Raw genomic sequence first — 20,844 nt, 5'->3', positions numbered from 1 at the left:
GACGGACAACGCTCCATGCAATGGGTGGTATTCATAACACAGTGACAATAAATCTAAGGGGAATTTCTGGAGACAGCAGCGAAGGAACTGAGAGAGAAACATGCCCTTTCTACTTAGTATGTGGGAGATGCCCACAGGGAGACTTTATTTCTTCAGGACCACGGACAGCGGCAGGAACAATGCCTGGGCGCACAGAGGTTAGATCACAGACCCTGAGGGCAGGTGCCCTGGGTTCGAGTCTCAACTCCGTCACACTCTACCTAGAAGAGCTCATCGTTGGTAAGATGGGCATGATGGCAGCTGTCACTAGCTCATAGCTTGGTCTTCTTAATCAGTGCCAAAGGTTAGGTCTTACCATTACTGGTAATCATCACTACTTCTAATGAGAGATGCTAAGGATGAGGCATTGGTTAAGTTCATCGACCTCATCTTTGCTTGCATGGGAAACACCATAGCCTATCATCACAATGCCAGAGACACCTGCGTTTGTGTCTTCTTTCCCCATCTGAAGCCCTTTGCTCTGTTTGGGTGTCTTCTGACTTGGACTGGATGAGCTTCCTCCCACATGAGAGGCATGATATCCAACCACAACCCCAACCCCTTAACCACCACTGTCATGCTCAAACCCAAATGGCAGTGAACCAACACCCACAAAAACAAATGCATCTTGCCAGAACTTGGAATGTGTCCATACAAAGCAGGAGGAAACACACATGTTGACTCCCGTCCTATTGGCACTCCTGGACAGGACTGCAGGGAGACACCTGCTGTCTCCATTTATTTAATGGAAGAAAAGATGGTCAGTGGTTTTGCCCCAGCAGACGGTGCCCCTAACAAACTTTGTCTTCAAAGGGGAGCTGGAAATGTAGGCTATTGCAAGACACAATTCTCCCCCACCCAAGGCAAGGTGGCTGTGTGGGGCTCTGCAGCCCACGATCTTTCCAGGAATGCTGTCTGTGTTTCTTATCTAACTGGGCACCACACCAGTGTATTTAGTTTTACAATGGCACTTGCACCTGGTAATTGACTTCCCGTTTTTCATTTTTGATCACTTCTATCAGGACGCCAGAGTATAACGTCTTGCTCCTTTTATGTGTGCTAAATACTTCGGTTTAATGGGAGGCAATGGCTTTCTGGATGGTTTTTATTTGATTCAGTGCAGAGTTAAGATAGAGGGGAAAGTGTGTTCTGCTCCCCAATCGATAAAGAAGACAGTCTGTAAGCACAGTGCTGGGGACCCTGCTTGCCCGCCAGCCCCAGGACTGTGATTGTGCTCAGGGGATTGGCAAGCAGGTTGGAGGAATGAGGAGTCAGTTTGCAGAGTGACTCCAACCACAGGGGTCTGAGGCATGGCAAAGAGGCCCCACCATTCTTCCCTCTTCTGCTAACTTGTCTAACTGTGTTCCCAAAGCCCCATTTTTTGTCTCTCTGGAGGACTCGTGAGAGCACCCATGTACCCTGCTGCCTCTGGGGGTCAATTGTGTTGTGTACACAGGGTGTCAAGCTCATGAGTTTTCCAAGATGTTGCTGGGATCGATTAGTGACCCCTGCCATGGACAAGGCATGGGGACTGATGCAACCAGATTAATTTCTGACACGAATGGTGCTAATGCTGTCACCCGTACCTAGGACCAGAGCTCGGTTCACCACTGGTAATTTATAGAGCAGGCATCCAGGGGCATCCCAAACAACTTACGTGACCTGATCCAAGGCAGTCCCCCATCTGTTTATTCTTTCAGCAGGGATTGTTGGTGCTCTGATGTTCCAAACACTGCTCTGGGCTACAAGAACCCAAGGATGAAGAGAGAGCCATAGTCCTTGCTGTCATAGGACTTACAGCCCAGTGGGGATGGCCCAAGACCCATCCATGACAACAGGACTCATCCTACCAGGAGAACACTGGGTGTTGGGTGCCCACATCGCAGGCGCCTCCTACCCCAGGAAACGGTTTCAGGTGATGAACGAAGCTATTAATTCTCTGTCCTACATTCAATCTACTTTTTATGCAGATGCAATTTAATAACGTGCTCTTCACTACTGCCGTACCAGTATGTTCAATGCTTTTCATCCAGGTTATTAAAAATGCAAAAGGCTTGTTGAATATCTTTAAGGAAGTTTTAGTGAATAACTAAATAGATGCAATGGGCCTTTTTGTAGGATGGATACGTGTGATTTCCCAAACACAACTGAGGGTATTTTTTTAAGATTTTATTTATTTGTTTGTTTATTTATTTATTTGAGAGAGAGAGCATGAGAGGTGGGGCGGGGCAGGGGACGGGGGGAGAAACCGACTTCCCACTGAGTAGGGAGCCCTCCTCCCCCACGCAGGGCTCCATCCCAGGATACTGGAATCTGGGCCTGAGCCCAAGACAGATGCTTCATCACCTGAGCCACCCAGGTGCCCCCAGCAGAGTGTATTAGTACCTACCAGCCAAGTAATTAAAGGGGGATTTCCAGATGCTGTAACTAGAAACCTGACAACAGGAAAGAGATCCCTGTCTGGGTAGGAAGGCTGTCCAGGAGGCTAGCGGTGAGCTGTGCCTCTGCATGAAGGAAGGGACACTGGCAGGCAGTGCCATGTCAGGGTTAGAACATGGCTTCGGGGGGCGCCTGGGTGGCTCAGTGGGTTAAAGTCTCTTCCTTCAACTTGGGTCATGATCCCAGGGTCCTGGGATCGAGCCCCACATCAGGCTCTCTGCTCGGCAGGGAGCCTGCTTCCTCCTCTCTCTGTGCCTGCCTCTCTGCCTACTCTCTCTCTCCCTGTCAAATAAATAAAATCTTAGAACATAGCCTTAGCGTTCTGGAGCCCGGGATCTCGATCTGAATCCTGTCCTCTCTCAACACTCTGCAACTAGGAGAAAGCACAGAGAATTGGGCAGGTGACTCCGACCCTCCGTGTCTGAAGTTGCCGACAGGGGATGAGGAGGGCATCAGCAGACCCTGGGATGCTGTGAGGGTCACATGTGTATTACACGTCATATGGACGTACAGCGTGTGTGTGCTTGCGTGTGCGCGTGTGCGTGTGTAGTAAGGATGCCTGGTACGTGATTATAACCATATTAGCTATATTATAGAGCAGCTATTATAGTAATACTTATTATTACAGCCTTTTAAAGGAAGCAAAAGTCAATGAGAGCTAATGAAATGACCTCCAGTCTTACTCAGTATTCTGCAAACTTCTTGCGCAAATGAAAACCATGGTCGCACCGCAGTGGCTGCCTTTCCTCCCTCTCTCTCTCCCTCTCCCTCCTCCCTGACCTTCCTCAAAGGCTCAGCACTTGGCCACCTCCCAGCCTGCGCTGTATGGAGGTCCCTCTGCCTGCATGAAGGTAAAACAGAGACATTACTTTTTGAGGAGAAACGGCTGCCCCTCCTCCCTAGGGTGTCTCCATCAAACACCACAGGCCCCATGGTGTTTGATTTTCCAACACACAGTCCTGGACCTTCCCACCCTGGAACCGAGAAACCTTCACCTCTGCAGGGAGCTCAGGTGACTCCCCTGGAGATGCAGGAGCCAATCCCAAGATGCAGCCACGTCTCTCCTGAAGATGGAAGAGAATTGACCTTGTGCTTTCCTCCCCTTGATGGAATAAATTTGTGTGCAATCTGGTGCAGACCTTAGAGAGCCCCGCATGGAGGTAGGTCAGTGGTGCAACTCAATAGGGTATACACCCTCTCTCTGGTGCCACTGGGGAGGGCTCCTCCTCGGACAGGACTGTGTGCTGTGGCTCACTTCCTTCGGGGCCCTCTGCTCACCTGCCGGAGGGGCCCCCTAGCTAGTCCGCAAAAAGACCTCGATGCACCCACCACCTCTCCTTTCTCTATCATGTACCCCCTAAAACAGTTCCTCTCCATCAGAGGAGGAACCTGTTTCTTCCCCAGCTCCTGCAGCAAATAGCATTGAATACGGTCCCTTCACCAGCGTTCACTAAGCACCTACTAGTTGCCAGGAGTTTAAGATCACAGACACCATCCAATGAGCTACAAGGGTATTTCCATGGACTTATTGAGTCTTGATGCTTCAGGAGCCTATGCACAAGCTGCGTTCTAGAATACACAATGAAGTGTCCTCTGGCCCTCAGTCAGCCCGTGCAGTTAGAGACAGGGACATGGATGGCAAAGCACAGTGTGTTGACAGAGCTAGTTTGCAAAGCCCTGTATTATCACAGACTTAGACGTTCTCTAAGAGACGCATCAACCTCTCCCATCAGAAAGAGTGCAGCTTTTTTTTTAAAAGATTTTATATATTTATTTGACAGACAGAGATCACAAGTAGGCAGAGAGGCAGGCAGAGAGAGAGGAGGAAGCAGGCTCCCCGCTGAGCAGAGAGCCCGATACGGGACTCGATCTCAGGACCCTGAGATCATGACCTGAGCCGAAGGCAGTGGCTTAACCCACTGAGCCACCCAGGTGCCCCAGAGTGCAGCTTTTTAAAGTAATTCTTGTGTTTTTTTAAGCTGATTTTAGACCCCTTTCTAAAGATCCCAAGCCCCTGAAAAGCCAAAATCATTCTGGTCTGTGCACGAAAGCCCTCTATGGTTTATCTTGTCTTTGTGCTTCTTTGATCATTATTTTCCAGGTCCCTCCAGCTGCAGACGGACTGTGACACTGTGCAGAGCCGACACCAGACCCTGACTTCTCCCACAGACCCACCCTACTCTACTGTGAACGTATGTTGACGTGCTGCACGGACAGATACCCTGGAGGGAGCAGGAGACCCCCAGCACTGGTCACTAAGTCATCTCCGGGAGTCCACTGAAGACAAATGATATCTATCACGCTTACCCCCGTGACACTCTAATTTTGTGTGTCGAAATGGTCGACATGGGAAATCGTACCAGCAGCCACAAAACGAAACAGAGAGAGGCACCCAAATAGAGACTAAAATCCCCACCACGCTATCTAACATAAGATTCTCCTTCCGTCTGACACCGGCACGGATTTCATCTTTAGATATCCGCTCATTTTTCGCTCTTCAAAGAATCTTCTAGAAGACCCCCATCCTATCAAACTGCTTCATTTGACTCAGATCTGGTGCTCCCAGGGGGATGGACTTAGCCGACGGCTTAGCTACCAGATGCTTGTTTGGCTCTAAACATCCACTCAGAAGTGCCGACGTGCCAGGCAGCCGCAGTACACGGCGTGTGCGAGTGCACACTTCCTGGCCTGTTCACGCATTTAGCTGCAGGGCCCGACCCTGCGTGTCTGTCAGAATTCTGCCTCTTCTGTCCACAGCATCTGAGCTGCTGAAGCGGGTAAGAGCTTGAACCTAGAAGAACACACATAGGGGAATGTTCCCAGAAACTTGTCATGGGAAATGCCGGGACCATGTAAACACGACTGTGGAAGCACCGCCGGCTTGTCTCCAAGGGGCACAGGGCAAGAGTCTCGGGGTTCAAATGCGCAGGGTTCTCTGTAAGCTACTGCCTTAATGAGAAAAGCCCAAACCAAAAGAGCATCGGTGTCCGACCCGGGCACTTTCTGCTCCCACTGCTCCTCCTGAGCCCACCCAGTGCCTACCCCATCCCGACACCTACCTCCATAAGCACTCCCTGTGGGTCCCCTTGCCCCCCTGCAGGAGCCCCTGGGGGGTACTCATGAGAGCTCTAGGGCATGTCCCTCCCTGCTGGGCAGCTCCACACCTGGGCAAGGAGCCAGGCCCTCTGAAACCTGCCCACTTCTTACGTAGGGTTCACAATACGGTCCATGGTGTCCCCAAGTTTCCAGCTCGCCATGTAGGGGTTGGAAAGTGGCAGGGTCGGGATTCAAACTTAGGGAGTTGGTTTTGCAGCCAAATTCTGGGAACAGAGTTGCCAGCAACACCCTGGAGAGGTTTCAGAGGAAATAGTCAGTTTAGGGAACTAGGGGATGATGACAAAAGATGTCACAGCGTTGTCTCTGGGCAGAGAGGACCCCATAAGGTTGGTGTGTTGATCCATCCTTCCCAGAGAAGCACGGCTCCTGCCTCCCCCTCCCCGCCTCCTCTCTCTTTCTTCCTTCACACCTGCTCCTTTCAACAGAGATTTTTAAATGAATGAAGAGTTCGTGCTCCATGGAGAGAATGCAATTATGATAGAGCTCTCTTGCTTAACACCCCTCTTTTCAAGTTCAAAGTATTACCTCAAATGCTCTCAGTTATTCTTTTTGGTTTTTCTTTTGAACAGAAATGTTTCCCCGAGGCCACTTGTGTTGAAAACTTCCTTAGGAAGTGTTGAATGTATGCATATACAAGCCATTCGTTAATACCTCCTTGGCCTGACTCTTTCTCAGAAATCTCACTTGCAGGGGCGCCCGGGTGGCTCCGCTGGTTGGGCGTCTGCCTTCAGCTGGGTCATGATCCCGGGGTCCTGGGATCGAGCCCCATGTTGAGCCCCATGTTGGGCTCCTTGATCAGCGGGGAGCCTGCTTCTCCTTCTCCCTCTGCCGGCCACTCCCCCTGCAAAAAAAAAAAAAAAAAAAAGAAAAAAAAAAGAAAGAAAGAAAGAAATTTGCATTGCATGTATTTAAAGCATTTTGTTATGAAATCATGTCGGCCTCCAGAGTGGGCTTCTGGGAGGCCTCACCGAGAACTGAGCCTAGAAAGAGTTACAAATATACTCTGAAGACCGTACAACTAGCCAGCAGTTGGGGCACACAGGGCCATGTCTGGCTCCCTCTCCGGTCGTCACAGTGGCCCACATGCCACTTTGAAAATGGTTGACATTCAGAAGGTACGTGTTGAACTTCATTCTACTGCCCAGGACTTTTCCAGTCGCAAGTGACAGGAATAGCTAAAAACCAAAGTGTTCCCAGCCCATGTCTGGGAGGGAGTTTGATGCCGGTGGAGGGAAGCGGGATGGTTGGGGGGGGGAGCCACAGAGTCAGCACCCCTGGGGGTTGGGAACAGGATGCCGAGGTCTGGTGCCCATGGGATGGACCACAATGAGGCCAGCGCGGGCGGTCACCACCGAGGGCCTCCTCCACAATGAGAGGGCGCCTGATCATGCTGATGAGGGGCTCTTTTCTTTAATGAATGATGAAAGAACCTGATGATGGTTGTAAATGAGAACAATGCCCGTATCTGGGAGGCTCTTACCGAGTGCATGGCTCTGTGTGAAAGGCATCACTTAATGCTCCCAACTGCCTTTGGAACAGGTGCTGGTCCCCTCCCCACAGAGCAGGTGCAGTTTGCACATCTGGCTTAGATTTGGTGGCTAGTCCTGGGCCCGAATTTCAGAGACAACTTCCTGGTGCCCATGTCCGGTGTTTAACCGCCGCATGACCCCGCCTCTCCCAACAACACAGGATGCCATTTAGATCGGCAACAGGGACGTTTTGCAGTTCTTAAACACAAGGCATTATCATTTCAGATCCAACAGCTGAGAATGGTTGATAAGGCCTCCAAAACTGTTCAAAGATTATACCCTTCCAACGTGATTTCCAGATTCGAGGGCACTATCCTCCGGGCTCACAGTTTCCATCCAAATGAAGTGATGCAACACCTCATTGTTTTTCCATCCGTGAGCCCTCCACGAACAGCACCAGAGAAGGCCAGGCCTCCCGTTTTTGCCAGAAAGGACTATTTTGAATGCATATGCGTATTTTAACAGGAGCCGACGTGTATGGAGCACATACTGAGTCAAGCCCTATTCTGGGCACTTGCAGTCAACTTTGAGTCAGGTAATCCACACGGTCCTCTCCAAATTGCACAGGACTACCTTCATTTTATGGATAAGGGGACCATAGTATCGAGAGGCTGAAATCCCACCCAAGGGACCCATGATTATGAACGTGTCCCCAGAAATATTCTGGTTGAAGATGCATTTGCCTGAATGATGATTCCCCTACATGATTTTCTAGGAAATTCATTCTAAGTGAAGGGCCAGTAGAGGCCGGTGCTGACCAACCTCCCGAAAGTCTTCATAAATAAAGTTCTGGAATATGGTCGCTGATTCTTGCTTTCTGTTACCTGTTCTGTAAGGTGACTCGAAGGTCCAGTAGTGGTTTCCTATCACTGTACTAAGTCGCCACAGACTTAGGGGTTTCAAACAACACAATGTTATTACCTTACAGTTCTAGAGGTCCGCAGGTCTGCTCTCCCTCCGGAGGTTCTAGAAGGAGATAATTCGCCCCGCCTTTTCTAGATCCCAGAGACCTGTGGCGCCTCCCTCCACCTTCAAGGTCAGCAGGGGCACCTCCTGTCCTCTCTGACACCTCCTTCTTGGACTCCGCCCCTGGGGCTCCCTCAAATAAGGGCTCCATGATTACATCTGGCCCACCCAAGTAATCTTGCATCTCCGGATTTGCAAAATCCCTTTTTTCCAGATCAGGTGACCTAAGCACAGGTGTTAGGGGGACTTGGATATTATGGTGCTTAATTTTATGTGTCAACTTGACAGGGCCACAAGGTGCCCAGGTATCTGGTCAAACATTATTCTCAGTGTGTCTGTGAGGGTACTTTGGGATACAATTAATGCTGATACCGGTGGGTAGAGTGAAGTAGACTGCCCTTCCTGTTGTGGGTGGGCCTCGCCCAATCAGTTCGAGGCCTGAGCAGACTACAAAAGCTGAGAAGAGGGAATTCTGCTGCCTCTTGATCTCCTCTTGACCTGGAATATCAGCTGTCCTGGTTCTCAGGCCTTTGGCCTCAGCTCCTCTGGGTCCCCAGCCTCTGATCCATCCCACTGAACTTGGGACTTGCCTGCTCTGTCATCACAGGAGCCAACTCCTTACAATAAATCTCTTTATGTATATGTACATATGCAAATGTATGTGTGTAAATATACCTGTATTATGCATTATACTTACATATCTCATGTAAATTATATGTATTATGTGAGAGCCTATACATGTATTATATAATACAATTATGTAATACCATTATATGTTTATACAATATAATATGGTACATAATATATCATATACAATATAATACAATTATATGTTATATATTACACATATATAATACATATATTACATATGTATTTTATAATATAATACTATAATGTAATTCTATTATATATTACATATTATATATATTACATATATAATATATATCACATATATTACAATATATATTTACAACATAGTATAATACAATTATATATTATATACATATTATAAATACACATATAACAATATATATTACAGTACAATATTATAATATGACACAATTATATACAATTGTATTATATAATAATATTATGTATTATATGTAATATTATATAATGTATATTATGATTATATGTACTATTATGTATTATATGTAATATTGTGTAATGTAATATATGTATTATATGTAATATTATTTATTATGCACACATTTATTATTATGTATTATACATAATATTATATATAATACAATTATATATTATATATAATACATATATTACATTGTAATATGTAATTGTAATACCATTATATATATATAATGGTATTATTTTTTATATAGTGTATATAATATGTGTAATTGTATTATATAGCTACATATGTATTATATTATATATTGTATGTTATATATTAGCTTATATAATTATATGTTATTGCATCATTTAAATGTATAATGTATGTAAAGCTCCATATAAGTAAATATATTTACAAATGTCCTGCCCTAGTTTGGACCCTGCTGCTCCCAGGAATTCAAAGAAGAAAACCACCAGTGCCATGTGCCGAAGCACGCCACGAAGAGGTGTCCAGGGGGCAGGTCCCCGGGAGGACGCGGCAGCCCCGCTGGACGACCATGGTGCCTGCGTGCAGTCTGGCCGGAGTCAGGAAACGCCGCTGGAATCCAACGGGGAACACCAGTCCATTGCAGCCCTCTGTAATTAGAGTCTGCCCCAGGTTCCTTTTAGACTATTGGTGCTATGGGAGCAGTTTGCATATAAATTAAAATTGGACTTCAAAGAAGTCGTCTGAGTTTGCATTTCTAAGCACAGAAGAATGTGACAGACAGGTTACTAATTACTGCGGGGCTCTGCTGTGGCTGGGGAGAGGGGGACAAGAAGCGGTAATAGCGGAGCAGGTAGAAAGCCCAGGAAGACGCCATCTGGGCGGTCAGAGACCAACCTCCCGAATCCTTTTGTGCGAGTGATACACAGGCGACCCTTGAGCACCACGACAGCGGGGGCACCGACACCCCACACAGTCGAAAATCTGCATAGTACGCTTGACTCCCCAAAAACTCTACTGAGAGCCGGAAGCTTTGTCAATAACATCAGCAGTCATTAGCACACAGTATGCACATTCTCAATATTATACACTCTGTCCTTATCATAAAGTAAACCGGAGGGGAAAAAATGGCTATTAAGAAAATTATAGAAAAGAGAAAATAGGCTTACAGTGTTGTGGTATATTTCTTGGGGAAAAATCCACACGTAAGTGGACCTCCGCCGTTCAGTTCTGCGTTGCCCAAGGCAAGCTGTACATCGGATGTCTAATATGTGTGCAGGTGTATCTCTTATGTTATTTTTACATTATTTTTGTGAAATACACATGTAAATACAGAGAATAATATTAAATAACACTCTATGTTGTGACACTGTATGAAATGCACTACTACAGAGAGTGTTACTTTTGTGCTTGTCCGTCGGATGGCCTGTCCTTGTGTCATGCCCGTAGCCCAAGTTAGGGCAGGATGGCGGCTTCTTCCAGAATCTTCATGCCAATGGTTCGTCTTTTGCCTACAGGGTTCAGTAAGTCCACTCAGAAGAGATTCAGCGAAGAGTGGCACAATGTAAATTGATGTAAATAAAATGTTAAGAGTGCAACGGGGGACACCCGGGTGGCTCCATTGGTGACGTGTCCAGCTCTTGGTTTCGGCTCAGATCATGATCTCAGGGTTGCGGGATCAAGCCCTGCATCTGGCTTGGTGTTCACCGGGGAGTCTGCTTGAGGTCCTCTGTCTCTCCTTCTGCTCCTCCTCCTGTGCGTGCTTGCTCTGTCTCTCTTTCTCTCTCTCAAGTAAAGAAACAAATAAAATGTTTTTTAAAAGAGTGGCAGGGACTCTGCTTGGATTCAGGCACTTACCAGTATTTAGTTCCTCTTTGCTCTGCCTTCTGTCATGTTGGTTTCCTCTTCTGGGTCTGCCCATGGTACCAGGCTTATTATCTACAAGTCTTTCCACCCCTGAAGTTTTTTGGCTTTTGAAACTTATGTATCTGATAATTCCTACAATTCATGCGCTTTGCACCAATGTGCTGCCCAAGCATGGAGTCACTGGGGGATGGATTGTATGGCTTGGGTTATGGGCTTCATTGAACCAATCACTGCCGGTAGGAGTAGAAGTGGAACACCACCTGCTCCAAAGAGAATAGAGTAAGAATGGCAAAATTCACAAGAAATGGGTTGGTGAGAGGAGGGAAATCCCTGTGTCACCATTCTGCACCCAAACTGCTTACTTGCCTCCTGGGATGCTGGATGGGTTTATGACGGTTGGTCCTCGGTGTCTTCTTTCCATTGGGAGAGGCACAGCGATCTATAGAAAGAAAACATAGGGCGCCTGGGTGGCTCAGTTGGTTAAGTGACTGCCTTCGGCTTAGGTCATGATCCTGGAGTTCTGGGATCGAGTCCCTCATGGGGCTCCCTGCTCATCAGGGAGTCTGCTTCTCCCTCTCAGGCTCTCCCTCTCCTTATATCTCTCTCAAATAAATAAATAAAATCTTTAAAAAAAGAAAACACAGACACATGCATATCATATATATATATATATATCATATATCATATATATATATATCTATATATATATCATATATCATATATATATATATATATATATCCATAATACATATAGATACAGGTATATGGATATAGATAGATATGTCTCCAAACTTCATGGCTCCTGCCAACATGTTGAAGACCCCTATGCCAGTCAGGGGTCCCCAGAGGAACAGAACCAGTAGGAAATATTTATGTATAAATAGTTACATGTATATTTGGAAACTGGGTGTGCCTTCCTCCTGTAGGTGATGAACTCTGAGAAGGCAGGGCCCACCCCCAGCACACAAGCTGGTACAGAGAAGTGCATGCTAACTATTTAAAGAATTTAAAAAAATGGAAATGAAAGTGACTTACACCTACTATATTGGCTTAAATAAACAGGGAATTCATTGGTTCTTTTAAGTGAAAATTCAGAGATTGGCTTCAGGTATAGTTTGATCCAGGTGTTCAATCTATGTCCATAAGAATCTCTTTACCTCTCAGATATGCTTCCCCCTGTGTGGGACTTATAGATGTATGATTAGGATCTCCACATGTCACAGCAAATGTGGTCACCAAGTTTCTTCAGGCTTACATTCTAGCAGATGGATCAGACACCGGTTCAGACCCCACAAACACATTAATTCATAAGGAGAGAAGCTGTTTTCCAGGGATTCTGGGCAAAGTCTGTCGCTGCCTCCTACTGACTTGCGTTTAGTCACATGCCTGTCCCTGAACCAGTGTCAGTAGAGAACTATTTTCTGATTATCTGGGCTAATGTGATGGGACAGGTGGACACCTATGTAAACCACAAAATTAAAGATAATAGGACTGTGATTCCCCAAAGAAAAAGAGATTTTCTGGAAAAATGTATATAAGTGTTGGGTGGGCCAAATCTCCAGGGGATTAGATAAGCTGGAGATAAGAGTGAGATTCCTCGGAAAACAGCCTCCAGAGTCCTGACGGGGATTTGAACTCTCACCGCTTTAATGCTGATGCTTAAACAAGTGTGAAGGACCCTGGAAAATTCTGTGTTTCTCTGCTAGTCTGGAACAGAGCACAGGCTCAGAATGTTAAACTTCTCTATGGTGTCAGTGAGAGTGGGGGTGCCCACAGCATTGGCCAACATTGTACAACACTGTAGGGACAGGTGGTGCCGTCCTAGTCTGCATGGTCTGAGGGATTTTCTCAGCAGCTCCTTGACCAAGTCATACTTGAGCAATTTCTCTCAGAACTTTTTGGAGCAGCCCTGCCTGCGGAGCTGGGGGGCTCTCACTCAGACAGAATCTACCACCTGCACAGTCCCCTCCGCTCCTGAATGCTGATGATCCTTTCTAAGTGCTGGACGGATGGAGACTCTGGGCTCGTGCTGGTCCCAAGGGACTTCCGTCTTCCCCAATCAAATTAATCACGTATTTCATTACTGAATCATTATGTCATATTAGAAAAACCAATTGTCTGAGGAATCACCTTCAGCGTCACTGAGCTCTCTCTGGAAGCCAGCGGCTGAGTGTCATTCCCCGGCCAGCAGGTATACCTGTCCCACTGTTTTGATGGTCAATAAAATGTCCCTCCACAGCCTCTGTGACTTTGCATTCCCCTGCCAATGACTCCAACTTATCTGATGTTAACACGGAACTTGAGCAGAGCAATTCAGCAGACCAGGAGCCCCATTTCAACCAGGGAGGGGACAGTTTCCCCCAAGGAATTCCACGGTGCTGCGACAGAGACCTTTCCCCTTGAAATACCGCCTCTTCCCAGCCCTGGATCCTTGCAGGAATTTTCTTCCCTGCCTAGGAAGGGCCAGCTCTGGTCTCTGCATTGTCGGCCTCTCTTTGCCATTTGGGTCTCTGCTCAGAACTCACTTTCAGAGATGCCCTCCTCAAGCACCAATGTAAAGTAGACCCGTTAGAGTTCATAAAGTTCATGGAGTTCATAAAATCACCCTATTTTATCTCCTTCATACAGGCTAGCATTTTCGTGGTGTTTGCCGGTTTCCTGTCTCTCCGCTGGAATTTCAGCTATAAATGAACTGGGACTAACCACCTTACAGAGACATACTGTATCCCTGTGCACTGTACACCATGGGATCAGCTTGTGGCCACGCCTGGTGAAAGTGACAGCTGCAGGGTCTGAACCAAGAGCAATATTATGCATTAATGAAACATGCACCTGTTATTGGATTCTATTCACCATCCGATTTCCAAATGGAAAATTTCCATTCCAAAGTGAGCCCAGCTTTTTTTTTTTAATCAACTCAAGTAAGGCATAATATGTGTATAATAAACACATACACTGTATCCATTCACAGCATATAATTCTATGAACTTTGACATTTGTTAAAAGGTAAACTGAGGCACCTTAAATTTTTTCCCCCTCAAAGTTTATTAGACTACGCATCTGTTCCAATCTGGCAAAGATAAACAGTCTGCGCCCTCTATCTTTCCTTGGAAGATCAGTCTTTCTCTCAAATTCGGTTTTCTTTGTTGGTCCTAAAACCGCAGCTCACCAACGGGTCCAAGATAGTTCATGATTTTGTAGCTGACCTGGCTTTTCCTGTTATCAGACCAGAACTCACGCTCTTCACTGCTTTCTAGAGAAACACTAAGCAGAAAATAAAAACCAACTATTCTTTCCTATTTTTTCTTTGCTTTTATTCTGTCTCTACTCTTGTTTCCTCTTATCATTAAAATATTACATATTTATCACCTTGCTCTGGCGGCAAGACCTCTGTGCGTACCTGCGTGGGAATCCGGTCTCAGACAGATGGTCCAATGCTCACACAGCATGTTTGAGACCAAGAACTTCATGTTTCAAGTCTTGGAATATTTCAATTAGGAGACAATCATTCTAAGACATATTGGGCTCATATGGCTAAATATTCTATGCCAAGATAAAATTTTGCACATCTTCAATATGGTATAGAATTTAAGCTCCTTGTTAATTTCCTAATATATAAAGAACTCTAAATATCAAAAAAAAAAAAAAAGGACACCAAAAGATGATTCATCAAAAGGAAACACAAATGAGCCTTGAACAGATGAAGGATGTTCAATTTCACCAATACCAAATATTTATAAATTATGTCAGTAGATAGCAACTATACGGATATAATTTAAAATACTTATGTAAAAAGGAAGGAATCAGGAAACAGATACCTGTGTTGGCTGTTGAGCAAGTGTTACAGACTTTAGCGGGTCACGTTTGCAACGTACATGGAGAACCTTCCCAAAACACATACACATTAACGTATTTTCTCATATCTTGGTGTTTATCCTGTGAAACTGATCACAGATTGTTAGCAAAGATTCCGTTCAAATATGTTCACTTACACAGTGTTTATAATAATCAAACATTGGGGACAATCTGTGTTGAACAATACAGAATTGGTTATAACATCGCTTGCAGATCGGAATCCAGGAGGTAAACACAGAGAAGCGACAATTTCTCCTTCGCCCTTCTAGTGAGTTCAAGAGGAATTGAATTAGCGCCAAATTTTGTAAAAATGATTTCCCATGAAAAATTCCAAAAGCCTGGCTTCTCTTCAGAGAGGAGAGAATCTGGAATACCGTATCCCAGCATGAAATCAACAAAAGATAGATATAAAACTTGAAAAATAAAATTCCAATATTTGTTCACCTCTCTGTAGTAACAGTACCTCTTCAGACCGGCTTGCGTTTCCCGGTCCTCCGTGGAGCCCCCTCCGCCATTTCTCACGGCATAAATTCACTTTACTTGTCTGAATCCTGTTGGCATCTGTGGGATGGCCCTGGACTTAAGCAGCCAATGGGACATCCATACAGGGGAAGGTCACTTATCCACCAAACCAAGTGACAAAAATGTCACACATCCTTTTGTAAATGGTTCCTTGTATTTGTGTGTCCCTGGATTAGACTGTTAGGCGGTGCCACAAATAATCAGGAATGTCGTAGATGGAAACAACACACGTGTATTCTCTCCCAGTGGGTCAGGGAGTCCAGGGAGCACTAAGCTGGGACCTCTGCTCAGAGCCACCCAGGCTGCCAGCCACAGATCCACCAGAAACGTGGAGTCCTCTCTGCACGGCTGTTGGTGGGATTCCCAACCTCACAGCCGTAGAGCTCACGGGGGCTTGCTTCTTCACGGCCCAAAGGAGATAAGTCTCTCTGCTGCTTGAGAGCTCCGAGGACCCGGAATCCGTAAGTCATCCTGTTAGCTCAGCCCTCTTCCCTGGACAACATCCTCCTTTTCGATTAACTCAAAGGCAACTGATCAGGGACCTTGATTCCATCTGCAAAATTCCTCTCCCTTTGCCATGTAATGGAACGCATCAACAGGTCCCAGCCACTCGCAGGAGGAGAAGATGATAGGGGACGTACACACAAAGACGTAGGGAGCATCAGGCCGGCTTGGGACCCTGGTTCCCACCCTCCTAAGAAGCATTCTTGCAAACAATGAAAGACAGGAAAGAGCTCTCCCTGAATGCTGGAATAACTGGTCATTTTATTTCCTTCTTTGTGCTTTACCTGTACATCCTACACCTTCTATATAAAGACGTGTGGCTCTTATAAAAAGGGAAAAAGAAAGGTACCAGAAAAGTGATGATCCTGTTTAAATTATTTGAACCTCGAGATCCAGGCGAGCCTGAAGCTGAGGCTCGCACGTGGCCTGCCATGCACATTCGCCCTTTCTAACAGACTAAACCGGTTTGAATTGGATGTTCATTCCCTTGCACCTGAAAAGTACAGAGAATTTGGAAATAAAGCCGCTGGAGAACACCAGAGCCCCTCACTGTGTCACTTGGGGACACTCACTTGTGTTTATTTTAAAAATTGACCTACTTTCTGTGACTCGAGTGGGAAAGGATCTGCAGGAGCAGCTGCCTCGGCAGCGGTGGCGACAAAGGCGGCGGGGGGCCAGCACACGGGCTCCCAGAAAGGTCGCACCCTCCTCCCGGCGGCGCTCTGAGCTTTGGGAAAAATCACCAAGGTCCGTCGCAGCCGGTGGGGTCCGTGACCCGTGCCTGGACAGAACCATCAGAGCACAGTCCTCATAGAAACGCATTGAGAGAACGACCTTCAGAGAAGCCCCTTCATTATAATGGAACGCGATCTGATGAAAGTCTCTTTCACAAAGGTTTGGTCTGAATCCAGCGAACCCCGAACAATGGGTTTCCAAACTCAGAAATTTGCAGCCAAAAGGTATGCACGGGTTTCAGCATCAGGAAGTGGTGTGTTTGAAGAAGAGAGAGCCGGATGAATGAGACCTCTCTGCGCCCTCCACGGGCCACTTGCTACCACGGATTTTTGAGCAATACAAAAACAGTTTTTCTAAGAATTGCAGCAGCCCTGCGGAAAAGAGTATGTGTTTGTCCTGAGTGCACCATGGATGTCACCGTCAGCCACTCCGGCAGCAGACGGAAGCTGGGCTGTGCCGGGAGTCTGACAGTCACCTAGCATGAGGTCCCCTTCCTAATTACGGACACGGAGACTCGCTTTCCTAATTACGGACACGGAGACTCACTTTCCCCAGAGCTGGAAAACACAGCCTCGGGGGCACGCTGGCTGGCATGCATCCAGAAAAATCGACGAGGCCATGATTTTCCCCGATTCTCTCTTTTCTTGCTCTTGTATTTTGCTCCCGCTCTGGAATGACAAAATGGAGGGCATCAGGTGCGCTCTCCCCAGATGACTTCAACAATCACCCGTCATGTGTTAGACAAGGAGGGACAAAAATCACTATTTTCTTTTTTAAATCTCTACAAAGTCACTTAGTCTCAATGACTGGAGTGCCATGTTTTTATCCTAAGATTGGTTTCTATTTTAATTAGAAAAATGAACTCTGGAGGCTGCTGAGGCCGGGAGCAAACGGCTCGTTTTTGCTCCGGTTCCCCGGACGTCGTGGGCAGGTGGTAAGCGACTCATTATTCCGCGCAGGTCCCCTGCTCTAACTTCACTTCGGAAGGAATGAGGATCTTTATGGTTCTGTGTCCGTGGTTATGCCACAGCTGCTGATTATGCTAATTCCTGCTTACTTGCAAATAGGCCTGTGTTTGTTTTGTGCCTCACCAGCTGTCAACAAAGACATTTTAGGAGTAATTGCCATATTTAAAGGCAGACTGTATTCAAGTGTCCTCCTCGGGGCCCTCCCGGGATTAGACCCCATATCAGGAGGGTTTGTGAGGAGAGCCTTGATGGTGGGCAGGGTGGGGTGCAGACCTGGGGGTGCGGTCCTGGCCGGGTCCCCATCACCGTCTCTGTGTCCCCCACCTGTGATCGATCTCAGCATGGTCAGGACCTCTCGTTTTGCTTTCTAGAGAAGATACTGAAATGTGGCTCTCATGGGCTCATCACCACGGCTAACGGAGCTTGACTTTCCCTCTGCTCCATAATCAATGTCTGGGAACACTTCCTCTCAGACCAGAAACTCATAATCCTGAGAGAGCCTGTTCTGCGGTCTCAAAAGCTTAGGACCCGGTCAGTAGTCAGAATGGAACCCAGATGAGGCGTCTGAAGCAAATAACCTTGCTCCTGAACTTACCCAAGGGCTGTAATTTACTTACACGTCGTGCTCCAGGTTTTATCTCATGAGAGAACGTTTAATGAGCTTTTGCAATTGGTATTAGTTAACATAAAGACCTAAAAGGTCCCTAAATCAAAGCGCACCTAATTTCCACCGCTATCTTCTCGTTTTTCTAACCATTGCTATTGGCAAATATCTTACTTCTTCCAGAGCTCTCCCACCCTACTTGGGCCAGACGTGAGTATATGGCAACTTTTTAAAAGTAATATCTACTCATGGGGATTCTGGGTGGCTCAGTCGTTAAGCCTCTGCCTTCGGCTCAGGTCATGATCTCAGGGTCCTGGGATGGAGCCCCACATCGGGCTCTCTGCTCAGTGGGGAGCCTGCTTCCTCCTCTCCTCTCCCCCTCTTTGTGTTTCTGCTCTTGCTATCGCTCTGTCAAATAAATATATATAAATATATATTTTAAAAAATAAAATAAAATAATATTTACTCATGACTAGATACAGGTCAAGTCTTGTGCTAAACTCTGTCTGAAATGCCGTGGATAAAAAAGCTAGGCGCTCCTCTAAAGGAGCTAAGAGTTGTGGGGAGGAAAATACTCATGAATAGCCTTCCCATGGATCTCAGCCTTTCTCGGGGCAGTGTGAGAGGCAGCTGGGAGAGCTCTTCAGTGAGTGGGCACTGCTGAGCCCTCCTGGTGCAAGAGGAGGGGAGACCGAGGAAAGGAATTCCAGGCGGCGCTCTGTAGGGGTCAAGAGCACCCGGACAGCTGACCCGTGTAGGATCAGATCCTGCCACCGGCAATCATTACCTGTGTGAGCAAGGAAAGCAACCCCGCTGGTATCTGCGAAACAGACGCGATAATGAACGATGCTGTCCAGCATTTATTCCTGCATGTCGGGCACTTAACCTACAGTATCGCCTTCTGTCCCCACCACAGACGTAATGTGGGTGCTATATACTGTCAGCATTTTGCAGAGGATGAGATGGTTTACAGGTTGGGCATAATCATAAAAATCATGTATAATGCCAGTTAATTATGAGGCATTACAGGTGTGAAAAAGCAGAGGGGCAGGACAGCCTGGCATTGGGAGCCAGGAAGTCAACACGAGCAGCCCAGAGATAGTCCTTGCTGGTTCTGGAAATCTTCCCCCAATCCCAAAGTGGGGAAGTGTCCGGAAACTTCTCCACTTTGGGGGAAGTTTCTGGACTCTTCCCCACTTTGGGACTTGGGGGGAAGATTGCTCATCCAAGTCCTTAAACAGCTTTGGGTATTGAAGAAATAACTCCTCTGACACAGCTCCTGGGGTGTTGAAGGTTGTGGCTCCTCACATGACACGACCATGTTTGAATCCCACATGAGCCAGGAGCTTTCAGTTCGTCCTTAAATAAGGATTGAACCACTCTGTGCCCCAGGATTATTATCTATAAAATACAAATAATAGAAATATTTGACGAATCGTTTGCCCTGTAAGGACTAAGTCAAGCATGTGAAATATTTAAAACGGGCCCTGGCACATAAGCACTCAGAAGGCACTAGCTATTATTACTGTTTTGTCCGTTAGTGGTTTCCTTACCATTTCCTGTTCTCTCTAGACCCAGCCGGGAACGACCTGAAAAGCATACACAATGGGGAAAACAACAACAGGAACAGCAACACTTGTATCTAAATAATAAATATAAATAAACAATCCCTTTGTGGCTGAGGCATTATTAAAATGTTCCCTTCAGTTTTGTGGGTTTTCTTGCATCACCTCTAAATATCTAATGATAAGTGTCGAAGGATTTTCTGGAAAAGATAGATAAGGTACACGAGGACGTCAGGAATTTTATCAAAGAGGTATAAATCCTAGGAAAGAATCAAATGGAAATGCTACACATAAAACTATGATCTGTCCCCAGTCCGTCAGATGGGAGCATGGGTAGACTGAACACAGCAGGACGAAGACTCAGCGAGCTGGCAGTCAGATGGAGAGGATGAACATCTAGATAGGCTAAGAGCAAAATGGAGGGGAAACCAGAGCAGAGCATCCAAGCACTTGTGGAATAACACCACATGGGGTTGCATGTGTGCCCCCCAGTCTCAGAAGGAGAAGAGAACAAGAATAGGGAAGAGGAAATATTTGGAAAGATAATGGCTTAGAATTTGCTAAGCATAATGAGCCTAATTAGCTTAATATGCTAATGAGCTTAATACACTAAGCCTAATAAACATGATGAAAGAAATTAAACCACAGATCCAAGAAGTCCAAAGAACCAAAACAAGATAAAAAGGGGGGGAAAAAAAAACCTAGGCCTATCATAACCCAACTGCTAAATATCCAATACAAAAAGAAGACTCGTAAAGGCAGCCAATGGGAAAAATTAAGTAACATATAGAGAGGATCAAGGGAATAGTTCTAGTATGCTTCTTGTCAGAAAGGATACAGATCAAAAGTTAAGGTGCACCTGGCGGGCTCCGTTGGAGGAGCATTTGACTCTTGATCTCAGGGTTGTGTGTTCAAGCCCCACACTGAGATTACTTAAAAATAAGAGTTGACTTAAATACAAAATCTTTAAAAAAAAAAAAAAAGTCAAAAGAGTGTGAATTTTTTTAGGTACTAGAAACCAAACAAAACCTGTAATTCTATACCCAGCAAAATAACTTCCAAAAATAAGATTTTTTTA

Source organism: Mustela lutreola, chromosome 11 (genome assembly GCF_030435805.1).
Source record: "Mustela lutreola isolate mMusLut2 chromosome 11, mMusLut2.pri, whole genome shotgun sequence".
In the NCBI taxonomy this organism is placed as follows: domain Eukaryota; kingdom Metazoa; phylum Chordata; class Mammalia; order Carnivora; family Mustelidae; genus Mustela; species Mustela lutreola.
This window is presented reverse-complemented; position numbering follows the sequence as displayed.